Genomic DNA, 15,297 nt, shown 5'->3' with positions numbered 1-15,297 from the left:
TTTCCCTCCTTGCCAGTCGGACTGAGGGTGAGTGGTTGGCTAACAGTCCTAAAAAGTTAGAATAGCTTGAAAAGGAAGTGGGTCATTCTAAACTGCACCCCCACGCACGCACTCTAAATTTTACTTTTTTTTTTTTATTTCTCAAAGTTTTCCGGCGTGTTCAGTAAACCTCACACGTAATCTAAAAAATTAGAATATCATTGGGGGGGGGGGGGGTAAAGCTGAATCTTCAAATTTAATCTTTTTTTTTTTTTTTTTTTTTTTTTTTTTTTTTTTTAACTTTCTGACTAATGATTTATTTTAATTGTGCATATTTCCCCCTGAACCGAAATAATTTGCCCAGATCTAATCTTGTTAAAAAAAAAAAAAAAATGTGACTCCGAAACAAAGTACCGACACGACACGATCACCTGCAAACCTCAACCGACCCAATTTATTAGTCTATGAATAATTAATGACTTCTTAATTTTAGTTTGTCTTTGATTCAAGTACGAACACCTAGAACAGCAAACAGCATTACAACATAATATTTATATTAATGAAATCGTGTGACAACTTCGTGTGTCCGCAACGTTTTCTTGTTTCCAGCGACATTTTTTTTTTTTTATTAATCTATTTGTTGCAAAAAAAAAAAATAAATAAATAAATAAAAATAATTCTAAAAATCCTTTGCAGTGCAGAGCGCGCTATTTTTTTAAAATCGTATTTCCAAGTTTAATTAAAGTTTTATGTTTTTTTTTATTCAATTGTAAGGCTGAAGTATAGAATAGGTACAAAACATCTTCCCCTCCCCATGTTAAGAATGCCTTTTTAAATAATAACGTTATTATTTACGTCCAGATCGGATCACTGCTCACTGCTCTGCACTAGTGCACTAGTACCCCTTTCCTATATATAATGCATTTTCGTTTCTTCGTAAACAAGTTAATCTTGTTAATAGTTGAGGGGGGGGGTCTTTTGCCTACCTGACATGATTGATTTTGATTCGGAACAGGGTGCCCGGAAAATTGAGAAACTAATAAATATCGACTGAAAATGCATTTTATGGTCATTCTTGAGGGGATATAGTTTTAACTTTAAATAGGGACTACTTCCCCTTTTTAAATATTTACTTTTTTAGCATTTGGATTTTTCGAAATTTTAATGTTTGTTCTTTAGGTACCTCCAACGCGCGCCATAGTCCCCACCCCCTGAATGTAACACGATGTAACTGTAATTAATTTATAATTATCATAACTTTTTTTTACCATTTAATTAAAGAAGCTTCAAATAAACTGCTAATACTTTTTAAAAATTTTTTACAGCTGACAAAAATCGTGTTTACATTATCGACGCATTAAAACAACGTTCCTATGTAGTAACGTGTTTTAAGCCGTTGACACACCTATGTTTTAAAAATCTAGCAAAAATCAAATAAGTCATATTTACCTGAAATTTTTTATATTTATTCATTATTAAATAAACTTGCATATTAAAAGTAGGTTTCGTTAAATATATTAGAGGATTTTTTTTTTTTTTTTTTTTAGATGTTCTACCCCCCCCCCCCCGTTTCATGTTACGAAAACTGAAAAAAATAAATGTAGGTCGATAAAAATTTCAACATTTTTTTAAAGCTGGAAAGATCAAATAAATAAATAGTTATATTTATATGTAAATATATTAATAAAATCCCATAATTTTTTTTCAATTACCTCAAAGTTGTAAATAAAATTGGACATAAGATCGTTAATATTATGTTAAAATAAAATGAACAATTTTTTTTTTCTCGGTAACAATTATTTGAATTACAACAAAAAACAATTCTAAAAAATAATTATTTTTTAAAAGCTTTAAATTATATTAAATTCAAATATTACGCGATATGAAGTTTAAACCGATTTTTTTATATAACAGGTTTCCAATATTAAAAAGATATATTCATATAATATAATATATGACTCTTGAGATAATAAAAATTGCAAACGAAAAATCGACCAAAATAAAATTCGTTTCGATTTGATTATTTAAAATGACGGGTTGAAATCAAAATTTGCGCTAATACAAAAATCATATTCTTAAGAACATGATTTTTGTATTAGCTTCTTCAATTATTAAGAGGTACTTGTGCTGTTCACGGACCGTCCTTTTTTTAAAGTTTTACGGTATCCTTTGTTTATTAAATTGTTAAGTGAAAGTTTAGTTAACAGCGGCTTGGTTCCCACCAGTTTTGGCAAATAGCAAACAGAATCCTAAACAGAAGCGTGTGCTCCATCCCAACTATTATCAATGGACCTGAGGTAATCTCGTCAGCATCAGACAAAGCCAAACTCTTTGTCAAGAACTTTGCAGCTAATTCTACCCTTTGCGATCAAGGCCGCCAACCCCCAATATTTCCTCCTGTATCAGAAAACATGCTATGTGATATACGTATATCTGTACGTGATGTTGCCAAGCTAATCAAAAACCTTGATTCCAGTAAAGCAACTGGCCCTGACGGTATTCCAATTATAGTACTCAAAAAACTTCAACCTGAACTAGCGCCCATACTTACAAAACTGTTTAAACGTTGTCTTAAGGAGAATAGTTTCCCATCTCCCTGGAAAATTTCATCAGTATGCCCTGTATTTAAGAATTCAGGTGATCGCTCATCCCCCTCTCAGTACAGGCCAATAAGTCTCCTGTGCGTCATGAGTAAGTTGCTGGAATCTGTGTTAAATACAGAAGTAATCAACCATCTCAACAAAAATAACCTTCTTAGTGACACTCAATATGGTTTCCGTTCTGCTAGATCTACAGCAGATGTCCTTACAGTTATATCTCATAGGATTAGCAAATCTCTCGACGGAGGCAAGCTTTCTAGGGCAATTGCTCTTGACATATCTAAGGCCTTTGATAGGGTATGGCATAAAGGTTTATTTCATAAGATCTCTAGCTATGGTATTGCTGGAAATGTCTTCTCAATTATTAAATCATTTCTTTCTGATAGGTTCATAAGAGTAGTAGTTGAGGGGCAAAAATCAGAAGCTCACAGTATTAATGCCGGTGTCCCTCAGGGGTCCATCCTGGGCCCAACTCTTTTCCTGATCTACATTAATGATCTTCCAAATCACATCCTTACATCATTTGTAGACATTTATGCTGACGACACTACCATTTATGGTAGCACATCTAAGACAGTAAACGACCAAGTTCTCTCCAATTCTCTCTCCTCTGATCTTGAGCACGTAGTACAATGGAGTAAGGAGTGGCTGGTTACTTTTAATGCATCTAAAACCAAGCTTCTCTCTTTACATCATCAATATTCTGATCCACATCTGGCATCAATTGAAATGAATGGCTCTCGTCTTCAGGAGGCCTCAAGTTTTGACAAGCTTCTTGGCTTGACCATTACTCCTGATCTTAAATGGAACACGTACATCAAATCTGTTGCCAAGGCCACTGGAAAAATGGTGGGATCTTTCTATCGATCCTGTAGATATCTCACTGCTGATGCTATTCTCTATCTATATAAGAGCCAGGTACGTCCAAGGATGGAATACTGTTGCCACATCTGGGCAGGAGCTGCTAGAAAGGACTTGTCCTGCCTTGATAGAGTTCAAAATAGACTTCGTAGCCTCGTAGGAGATGTCCTTTTCTCTTCCTTGCAACCTCTATCTCACAGAAGAGATGTTGCGAGTTTGTCTCTGATGTATCGTTATTTTCATGGAAAGTGTTCGACTGAGCTTCAATCTATGGTCCCCCCTCGCCAAACTTTCACAAGAAACACTTGTCTAGCTGTAAACACTATCAATAATTCCCCCCACTCTTTATCTGTGCCTAAACCTAAACGTAGATTCCATGAACAAAGCTTCTTTCTTAGAACTGCACGCCTGTGGAATTGTCTTCCGTTTTCCTGCTTTCCGGCTGACTACAATATGGTTGTCTTCAAGTCCAATGTAAATAAGTTCTTGATGAGCCGTTCCATATAAGTTATCAAATTTACCAAATTTTCATTACTAATGATTACTATATTGTCCAATTTCTACTGTACACTCTTTAACCCTTATCCTTGAGTGGCCTCTTGGCCTTGATAATATGGTGATGCCTATGTAAAAAAAAAAAAAGCCCCCCCCCTCTTGCCATGTTAAGAATGACTGTCTAAATGTTATTACAGTACGATCTGTAAAATGCACATTTACCTCCAAAAAAATAAATTCTAAGGGTTTGTATTACTATACACATAGATTCAAAAAAGTTGTCAAAAAAAACAAATATATAACAAATAAATGTTATCAAAGGCAAGATAAGTTACTTTTCTACCTAACTGGACATATTTTTCGTATTTTTATTCAATGTCACATGTTTATTCAGCTCGAAAAACAGTGTTTACCTATGTATTGGAAAATTCAAGATGGCGCCTCACTCCCTCTTTAACTCGGTAAGTTTAGGAAAAGGTGTTATAAATAAAAATCTAGACAAAATACTATTAAAAACCCGCCGAATATATGTCAACCTATGTCACGGTAACATATTATAATTTTAACGTGTGTGTGTGTGTGTTTTTTTTTTTTTTTTTTTTTTTTACGACCTAACCCAGCGTAGTGTAAAACCCCCAATCTCCCCATGTTAAGAACGGCTTTCGGAATAAGCATCTCCAATCTCGAAAATTATACTACATACTAAAACACACTATAAACATTATAGGGAATTGGTGATTCTCGTTTGTTCGTTAAAACTAAAAAATAATAATTTAAATCATTATTTTAAGTTTACTTATTTCATTTATGAAGTCACGGCGAATGTGAGCTAGCGTTAAGGAGCCCTAAAAGTTGAACGGTCTCAAACAAAATGGCTGACAGACAAAAAACAAAGCAGACAAGTGAGATATTTGTTATTCGTATTGCCACCCGGACTTAGGGTCAGTGTTAGAGCACATGTTTTTGTTATTTTTAATAACTTTCAACATTGAACCATCTTGATATTTTTAATTTTACCTTTAACTTGCTAGAATAAATATAGCAAAATTGAAGAAAAATTTTGTAACTATAATTCATTTTTTTTTTAATTAAACACGCCAGCGAAATTATTGCGGCTAATTATTCACTCTTCTCTTCCCATAGATCTGATGGTTAAAATTGTTTGCTTTGAATATTAAAAAAAAATTAAAACTGTTGTGTATTATTACGTCTACCAGTGCTTAATATTTGGAGATTTTACAATACTTTGGATGTAAAGACATCGACCCGAGTTTTGCCATTTTCTTCTAAGAGTGTTTTGCAGTCAGTGTATGTTGAAAATCAGAAATGGATCCAGGATAGGATATCCCCCCCCTCCAATTTTTTTTTTTTTTTGTTCGGATATGCCTATATATTCGAAAGCATGAAGAAAATGGTTGTATGTCAAGTTGAAACATAATACAGTGGGGGACTGATTTTCAATGTACATTGCCAACTTCTTTGGAGTAAGTGGCAGAACTTTGGTGTTATGCCTGTATACCATATTATTACATTTTTTAATTATCTTGATTTTCAAAACAGACCCGAGCCTGTACTCTAATCAATCATGTCTCTGAAAGCATAGATACAGCACTCTCTCTAGATACTAGTGTCCAAGTATATGTATTTGGTGTATTTAATATCCACCACAGTAATTGGTTTGGTTTCTCCAGTTACAGACACAACTGTTAGCAACACACAGTTTTCTATATTCCATTCCTTGATACACTGTCATGTTCGCTAGCCACCTCCCATATCGTCAACTCACACTATTAAACCTATTTCTGACCACAGACTCTGAGAATTGTGTGACAGATGCTCATAGCCCACTCTTGTTGAACACTGATCACCTTGTGATGGTGAACGTTGCCCTAAATTCTTGACTGCAAGTTGAAAAGCCTTTACTCAAAATGACAAGGTATTTTAAGAAAGTTGACTGGGAAGCCATCTGGGATCACATCAAAGATGTCCCACGGAGTAGTATCTTTTCTCTTCCTTCAGAACAGTGTGCAAGTGAGGCTACTGAATGGTTCAAAACTGCAGTTGAAGCACATGTTCCCACACGGAAGTCTTATAACAAACCCCACTCTCCTTAATGGTTCAATTCTAACTGTGCAGCTGCCATTGCTCAAAGGCTGCATGCATTCTGCAGATTTAACCGCCAACAGTAAAGTTCAAATAGACAAAAGTCTATAGAAGCTAGAATAATTGTCAGTGAAATAACTACAACCAAGAGTAGGCATACCGAAATTATCAGAAAACTCATTGAGTCACAGAAATTAGGAACTCGCGATTTCTGGAAAATTCATAACTGTGTGGTAAATAATGAGCAATCAACAATTCCTCCATTATATAACAAACATAAGGTTGTTTGTGCGGCAAGTGAGAAAGCTAATCTGCTTGTCCAGTGGTTTACATCCAACTCCACATAAGACCAAACAAACCAAAATTTTCCTTTGCGGACAGAAGCCACACTTGATGATTTTGATAATCACCCCTTCTCATGTTTGTGATATCATTAAAAAAACAAAAAAAAAAAACACATCTGCTGAGGTTGTCCCAGTTGTCTCCAAATTCTAAATGCCTTACCAAGTCTTACTTTCCTAACTGCTGGAAAATTGTTTCTGTAGTACCAGCATTCAAGAATACTGAAAGAACTGACTCTCTTCACTAAAATCTTTATCCTTAATTAATTGAGCACTAGTCCATCACCTCATGGATACTAAACCGACAGTATGGATTTAGGCAAGCTCCTTCTACTGTAATCTCTGAACATATATACCATGCACTGGATGAGGCAAGGAAAGCTAGAGGAGTAGTCCTTGATATATCTAAGACTTTTGACAGTTTAACTGAGCGAATACTTAATATAATCAGATTCTTCTTAGACAAGAGAAAAATCCAGGTTTTCCTCAATGGTCACACATCAAAATAGCATGATATAAATGTAGGTGTGCCAGAGAGGTCTGTCCTTGAACCTTTATTATCCATCATATTCATAAACGACTTCCCTGATGAAAATTGTCTATGAGATGGATATATTTGTTGATGGTTCTACACTCCATAACAGACATGAGGGGAAAACAAATGAACAAATATCTAAGGCAATGGTTGAAACTTTGGAGAAAAACCTCCAGTCTGTAGTGGAATAGGGACGTAAATGAATGGTAACATTCAATGCTGACCAAGACAAAGCTTCTTTCCTTTTAATAATTATAAACCTTCTCAATCACTAATTGCCATGAATGCTACCTGAAAATTCTTTGCTCAAACTCTCTAACTTAACATTTACAGGCAACATGAATTTAAACAAATACATTAAGAACATTGCCAGGATTATTGTAAAGAAAGCGGGCTCTCTCTTCCATGCTAGAAAATTACTTGCATTTGAGAATATCTTGTATCTCTAAAAACCTACCATTTGCCCATGCATGTAGTATTGTTACCACGTCTGATGCATCTACCACTAATCTCTCTTTATTAGACGGGGCCCAGAAAAGAGTTTCTAACCTAATAGGCCCCGCACTGTCAACCAAACTCCAACTCCTGTCCTATCACTGCAATGTTGCATTCCTGTGTGCATTTTACAAGTATTTCAATGAAATGTTCTGACAAACTCTTAGCACTTGTGCCCCCTTGATGTAAATACTCCTGACTAACCTAAAAAGCAGTAAAGTTCCACCCCTACACTATAAAGATCCCTAGATGTCGGAAAATCTTCTACTTTAATAGTTTCTTTCTTCAAACTGCTAGACTTTGGAATTCCCTTCTGTATCCTGCTTTCCTGACTGTACTGTCATGCAGAAGTTTAAATGTAATGTGAGCAAACATCTTACTGCTCAACTCCTTACTGTGTATGTAGATGTGGTTCAAAATAGGAGCCGCTTACCTCCAAGTGGCATTATGCTTTATTTGGGGTGAATAAGAGTTGAACAAAAAAAAAAAAAAAAATTAAAATGTGTAACTAGGAGGGGGGGGGGTCTGTTGATGGTTAAGAAATATGCCACCCGTAGGTCTTGCCACGGTTAGGGCATCCCAGTACACCAATCCCTTTCCTGTAAAGAGCTAAAAGAGCACAGAAAAATGGCTTAAGATCAAATGAAGGAAGCATGCACCAGTGGGTTAATTTTTAAATTCAGAAAGAAAAAGAGCAATTGTATTTGTGGATATCAAGTTGTCATCTAACAAAAGAAAGCCATTGACTTTAAATTTGGGTTAACCCGATTAAATGGAAAGAGAAAGAGAAAAAAAAAAAAAAAAAGCAGGGGGGGGGTATGTATAATAGTAACAAAGATTAAGAGATTGTCACCTCCCCCCTTCCTCTCAATGAATAAGTAAATAAATGATATGAATAAAAACAGGTCATCCTGGGTTCTTATATTGGATTGTAAATTTTGGCAGTGTAGGTTTTCACAGTTAAAGTATTTTCATGTGACAAAACAATTCTGGTACCAATCATTGTCATGGTATATAAATGATATTGAGGAGAAAAAAAAATAACGGATTAATTCCCATTTCAGTCATGTAAATTATTTAATGAATAAATTATTTTGCTACTTGTGCAGTTTAACGTTCTAAAGCAAATTGAGAAAGCCATTCTCAAACTTGGGTTAAGGGTAGTTTGTTAACTCTTTACGTTGTGAAGACATTACTCAGGAGAGTTATGTCTGCAGTCTGCACAACGCAAAATGAAAACCATTAATTTTTAATGAAAGAGGTCTTTTCTTTTTTTTTTTTTTTAACGCGCCTTCCCCTAATGTTAAGAATGCTTTTTATAAAACCTCGCAAGCTTAAATTATTTAGAGTTATCATCCTTGTTCATTCAGACGGTTTTCAAGATGACATCTCAAGATCGTAGCCGGTAGTTCAGTTCACCCATAAAATTTGAGTTTATTTAAAATAAGGTACTTTTTCAGAATTCAGTATAAATAGAAAACAAAAATACAAAAAAATCCTTATGATGGACGTACCTATCACTAAACAAAAATGTCATATTCCAAAAATCATGTAAATTTTTTTTTTCTTTAATTAAAAACAAATTTTATGAGTTTGTTTTGATCCACCATCTTTTAAAGGGAGACAACTCAATTCGAACAATCAATAAAAAGCAGCCATAAAATCGTAAAAGAAATTCATTTTCTATATACGAAAAAAACTATTTGGTCAGTTTACATGCTCTTCGGAATGAGATTTTCGTTCCATGCCTGGTACGTACATCATAAAGATTTTCCTTTATTTTTATTTGTTTTTTTAAAATTTTTTTTTTGATTAGGTTGATTTTTAAAAAAAAATTTTATTTTTTATTTTTCATGTAGGATATTTTCTTTCCATCTCTAGTACGTATATCATAGATTTTTTTCTTTATTTAAAATATTATTTTTTTATGGGTGGAGTGGTGGATTCTGCATATTAAGCACCGTTTATGTAAAAAAAAAAAAAAAAAACCTTAAGTAGTGAAAGAAGGTGAAACGTGGAAGAAATTAGGGAGGAGAGTTATCAACATGCAAAGATTAGAAAGTTTTCAATTCTCTGCTGGCTTGGCAGGCTGAAAGGCTCAAGGTGTTTCCATGAATAGTGGCAATGGAGAAGTACTCATAAAGCCAATTCATGTTTGTCCATGGTGTGGCGTGTCATTAACAGTCCCAGATTGAGAAAATTGCATGTGATGGGGCCTATTGCTCCACTTGTCTCCATGGCAATCTATTGAAATGCAAATCTGTCTAGAGCCAGCATATATTGATTGCTTGCGGTTCTCTATTGCCACAGCTGCATTTCCAGGGTTTATTGCTGATTCTGTCGATGATGAGGGCACAAAAGTATCGACATGAGTTGCATCCCATAATATAAATGGCTTGCATTGTCGGGTCATCAGGCCACTTGCAATTCCTCATGTTAAGGTTAACTGGCTTGAGGATTGATGGATATCCAGTGATGTCTAGGGTCCATCAGACAATATTATTGAGAGCCTGTGCTTAGGAAATCTGGCGGAGCACCTACGACTTGAAAGGCTGTAGAGTTCATATATTTTAATCATATGACCATCATGACACCTGTTGGTGCTGCACACTCTAGAGCCTGTGTGCAGAGCGATGGCGAATCTCTGCAATCATCATCAATTAGGTTCCCAATAGCCAATGATAGGTTGTTAACCATGCACAACTGTGTGGTGCACTTGCAATTTGAAGGCAAACCAGACGGTTTTGGCTGCGAGACGTTCTTAGTGATTTAACTCTTCATCCTGACTTCAGTCTGCTCTGGAATAATGAGACCAGTCCATCTCCGAGGGTGGAAAGGTCATAGATCATTTGATTAAGAGGAGATTCAGATGCTTTGTTTAGAATATTTTCAAGCAGATCTCGACTTGTACAGATGTAAACCGACAATGTGACATTGGTTAATCTAAGATCAAGTCTACCAAAAGAGATAAGGGTGGCAGGTGGCTGCTGCTGTGTCCTGAATTCTTCAATACAGCCTGCTCAAGGCCAACCGGAATCTAGTAACATGGTGTATTATTGAAAGAGAATAAAAATTTGGAGATACAGAATCGGTTGCAGAAGAAAAATGCTGAGTACTTATCAATCTATAGGAGTTGGGGTGATATGTTTGACAAGTTCGTAAGTTGGTTTGTATTGAAGATTTGGGAACTGACGATTATAAGTCTGTCATGATTAGTGATGCTAACCCCATTAAAGACTCGGCTGATTTCTGAGACAGCCACAATAAAGAACTCTGAAGTGATCCTTTATACACTGAGGAAAAAAAAAAAAAAAATTAAAACTGCTCTTATAACCGGTTTTCATATACCTGTGGAACGCCAAAATGAATGTTTATCTGGAAAAACCTGGTCACCATTACAGCGTTTCTTGTATAACACCAAAACATGATTTCTATTAAAAAAAAAAAAAAAAATTAATTATAGACTTTCAGAGATCTTCTAACATGTTTGTCCATTTTTAAACTTAATGCAGATGGCTATGATATTCATTTTAAATATGAATTATTCCCCCTTACTAATTTAAAAAGAAACAAAAAAAAAACTTTTAGTGATGATTTAAAAATATATCATCTGGGCGGGATATATGTGGGAGAACATGAGACTGACCAAAGTCGTGATCTATGGTGCAGGTATGGTACCAGGGAAAATGGGACAGAGGCGCTTTTCATAAGCACTACAAGGACCAGCTGAGGCAACAACTGTGCACAGTTGACATCCGAAAGAAAGACGAGGACAGTTGGAGGGCTTTGTCAAAGCTAGGAACTGTTGCTTTCAGGATCGACATAAGGCTGCAGAGGACAAACCTAGGAGGAAAGTGTTATCTGCCCAGGGCCCCACAATCACGTTGACACACCGGTTCTCGACAGATCACTGAAGTTAAGCAATGTTGAGCCTGGCCAGTACCAGATGAGTGACCATTTGGGAAGGCGAGGCGCTGTATGTATCGCAAGGTAAAATACCAGGTTGGGAAACTGGCATGGTCTATCCTTCTCTCAAGGGTAGATGGGATTCTCTTAAGCCATGGTAGGCAACCCATCTAGTGATGGCATCGCAATAAAAAATACCCTTGATAGCCCTCAAGTATTTAGCTATGGACAAGATTTGAATTACATTCACAAACTTGTGTAGTGAGTTCAATCTTGGCTGCGACCGCATGTTATGTACATTACGTTAGGGCCCCTCTTCCCAAGGATTCTCATTCCCTGGATGACACAGAACGTGCATGTCTAGCATCAGTCTGCACAGTCGCCAGAAGGCATGCTGCCAAGGACAACCTTTCCAGTGATCCTTGGATCTGAGGAACAAGCTAAGAAGAGGGGCTCATATAAGCACTCATCTATATATGTTATAGCAATAACAAATTAAAATTGGATAGTTAGAACCAAATTGATTTATCAGTTTAAATGCTATTTGGGTCTGACTGTAAAAATTTGACATAACTTCATATGATAGATGCTATCAAAATACATTTCATTTACTTTTTTACTAGCAGTATTCATCTGGTGTTATCAATGTGGAGATATATTACTGGTGGGAAATCTATATAATAAAGTTGATTTTTTTTTTTTGTTTGTTTTTTTTTTTTTCCATCCGTATTAAAAGCGAGTAGGCTAGTAACAAAAACCTTCATATACTAATCTGTTCTGCAATTCAGTTAACATAAGCTTTCATGTGGGTTCCATAAATTATCATTCATTTATTCATCTTTCGTTATTTGATATTATCCCCATGTTACAGGACTCTCCTAAATAAACCTTCCAATGAGAAAGTAGTTGTCATTTTACTTGCTACTATTTATCTCCTCTGACCGCTACCTGAAACACTAGGTCCTTTCTTAATAGAAGGGAATTCTAGTTAAATCACCTAAATTTATTTTGTAAGTTCTTAATATTGTTTACATAATACGATAGCTTTTAAATGTAATTGCTGTCTTTCATAGATTAATCGAATATCATTCATTCTCAATGCTTGTTGCTTAGACATTCTGTAAACAATTTGGTTTAGTAAATTATGCGTTAATGAACAGATAAATGTCAATAATTGCTTTCAGGCACGAGTACATTTTTGATGTTCAAACTTGTCTCCGTCTACAAGGAATTCGTAGGTGAAAACAAAAATCCATTGATTCAGGAATGTTTTGTATTGGATACATTATTAGAACGATATTTTTTTATATAAACTATTTAACATGAAGTTTTAACACATAAGAAAAAAACCTTGATTTCTTTTATGTTGTACATATGAAAAAAAACTAGAATTAAAACAAATTAGTTTCCAAAGAAAATTATTTAAAAATTATTTTCACTATTACTTGTCGAAAATTCCATTTTTTAACCAAAATAAAAATTGCTTCTGTTTAGTATGATTTAAGAAAAATAATAAAATTTTTTCAGGAATATTATGTATTGGCTATGTTATAAAGTTTGTTTTTTTTTTTTGTTTTTTTTTAATTTTTTTTTTTAATTATTTCAAGAGTATTTTTTTTTTTTTTTCAAAGAAAACTGATTAAAAACAAACAGTAGTTTTCAATATAATTTTCAAAGAAAACTGATTAAAAACAAACAGTAGTTTTCAATATAATTTCTATAAAATTCTGTTCTTTAAACAATATAAAAATTACCTCAATCTAGAAGGATTTCTTAGAAATAAAAAATTTCTTCAGAAACGCTGTGCATTGGTTACATTTTATTAAAATAAGTTTTTCAAACATATAAAAGATCTCGCTCTTCACACAAAATATAAATTCTCCATATTGCATTTTTCACTGTAATTGAAATAAAATTTCTTTCACTGTAAGTAATTCAGGTGATTGAAATAAAATTTAATCAGGTTAGCCTCTACTTAAAACTAGGGAGGGGGGGGGGTGAGCAGTCAACCAAAACCGTAGAGAAATCTATTGTTTGATTTAAACGATTACTTATTTAACAAATCTTTTTTTTAATACATAAAATTAATCGATGAAATGGGTTCTTTTATGTTTTTTTTTAATTGATAGTCTTAATATTTCCTTTCATTAAATTAAATCATTAATTTATATTTTAGCCGATCATATAAATTTAATGTAAAATAATCACCAGCTTTTAGACAAAAATACAAATGACCACCAAAACAAAAAGTGGAAAAGAGAAATTGCTGATTAGAAATTATTAAAAAAAAAAAAAATGGAAGTAATTTATAAGGGTAAGTATGAAAAGAAAATTCCATGAAAATATAGACTATAATAGTATGAAGCCGAAAATAAAAAGAAATAATGAAGAATTGGGTTTGTATTACTGTACACATAGATTCGAAAAAGTTGTCAAAAAAACAAATATATAACAAATAAATGTTATCAAAGGCAAGTTAAGTTACTTTTCTGCCAAACTGGATATATTTTTGTCTTTTTATTCAATGTAACATATTTATTCAGCTCGAAAAACAGTGTTTACCGATGTATTCGAAAATTCAAGATGGCGTCTCACACCCTCTTTAACACCGTAAGTATGGAAAAAGGTGTTATAAATAAAAAACTATACAAAATACTATTAAAAACCCGCCGAATATGTCAACCTATGTCACGGTAACATATATTGAGCGAGTTTTTAACAGTATTTTATCCGGTTTTTTATTTATAACATCTTTTCCCACACTTACCATGTTAAAGAGAGAATAAGACGCCATCTTGAATGTTCCAATACATCGGTAAACACTGTATGGTTTTCGAGCTGAATAAACATGTTACATTGAATAAAAACACGAAAAATATATCCATTTTAGTAGAAAAGTAACTTATCTTGCCTTTGATAACATTTATTTGTTATATATTTGTTTTTTGACAACTTTTTCAAATCTGTGTACAGTAATACAAACCCGAAGAATTTTATAAAAATAAAGATATAAAATAATAATAATCTCAAAAAACAATATAAGAACAGACATGACCAAATGAGGAAGCTAGTACAGTGGGAACAAAGCAAACAATTGCATCTTGAACACTTAGACAAGTGATACAGACACAAACCAGTAGCAGTACTTGAAAATGAAAATCATAAAATCCTCTGGGGCATGGAGGTACAAACTAAATAAATCCATCCCAGCAAAGAAACCAGATATCATAATAATTAACAAGAAGGAAAGATCCTGCTAAATCATAGATTTCGCCGTCCCAGTAGACCACAGGGTGGCTATCAAGGAAAAAGAAGTGAGACAAATATACAGAACTAGTAAGAGAAGTAAAATGAATATGAAGAAAGTCAAGATAACACCAATAATAATAGAAGCATTAGGAATGGAACAATCCTGAAAAAACTTTGAAAAGAAGAATGGGAGAAATTGGAATCAGGAAGATGCAGCAGATGGCAATAATAAAAACATCTGAAATCCTAAGGAAAATCCTAGAATGCGGAAACTAACCCAAATAAACTGCAAATACTAACCAGTAACTTGAATGATTTAATCTGTTAGTACATTATCTTTTAATGGGGGTTGGGTAGTGTAGTATCGGTTATCATAAGACCATCCTCCCAGGTATTACAATCTTCTTTGGTGGTAGAGGATAATGCATTGTTTTATTGTCATGAAATCATCTCTCGGCATTACCTTCTCCTTTTTAGGGAGTGATCCCACCAGGTATTACCTCCTCTATTTGGGGGCAGAGTACTACCTATCCCATCGTCATGATATAATTCTCTTGTTTATTACCTCCTTCAGGAGTCCATGTAATATCTTCGTTTACCATGATATCCTCCAAAGCTAGCAAAAATATGCAACCGGAAGAAGCATATATTTGCTAGTATGGAGAGATAATTAATTTATGATTGGGACTCACAATTAAACAGCAATTTTCATGTGTATTTTCTCTTTCATTCC

At 34.1% G+C, this 15,297-nt stretch overlaps 1 protein-coding gene across 1 annotated transcript in view; it reads left to right on the top strand.

The window, feature by feature from the left end:
- The window catches only part of LOC145243402 (uncharacterized), a 116,048-nt gene that overhangs the window by 1,478 nt on the left and 99,273 nt on the right, over nt 1-15,297 (top strand). The gene's annotated exons all lie outside the window — the stretch shown is intronic.

The sequence above is a fragment of the Euprymna scolopes genome, chromosome 22 (assembly GCF_053919585.1).
Source record: "Euprymna scolopes isolate OS-2025 chromosome 22, ASM5391958v1, whole genome shotgun sequence".
In the NCBI taxonomy this organism is placed as follows: Eukaryota; Metazoa; Mollusca; class Cephalopoda; order Sepiida; family Sepiolidae; genus Euprymna; species Euprymna scolopes.
The sequence above is the reverse complement of the archived record's forward strand: the minus strand, read 5'-3'. Positions and strand labels throughout refer to the sequence as shown.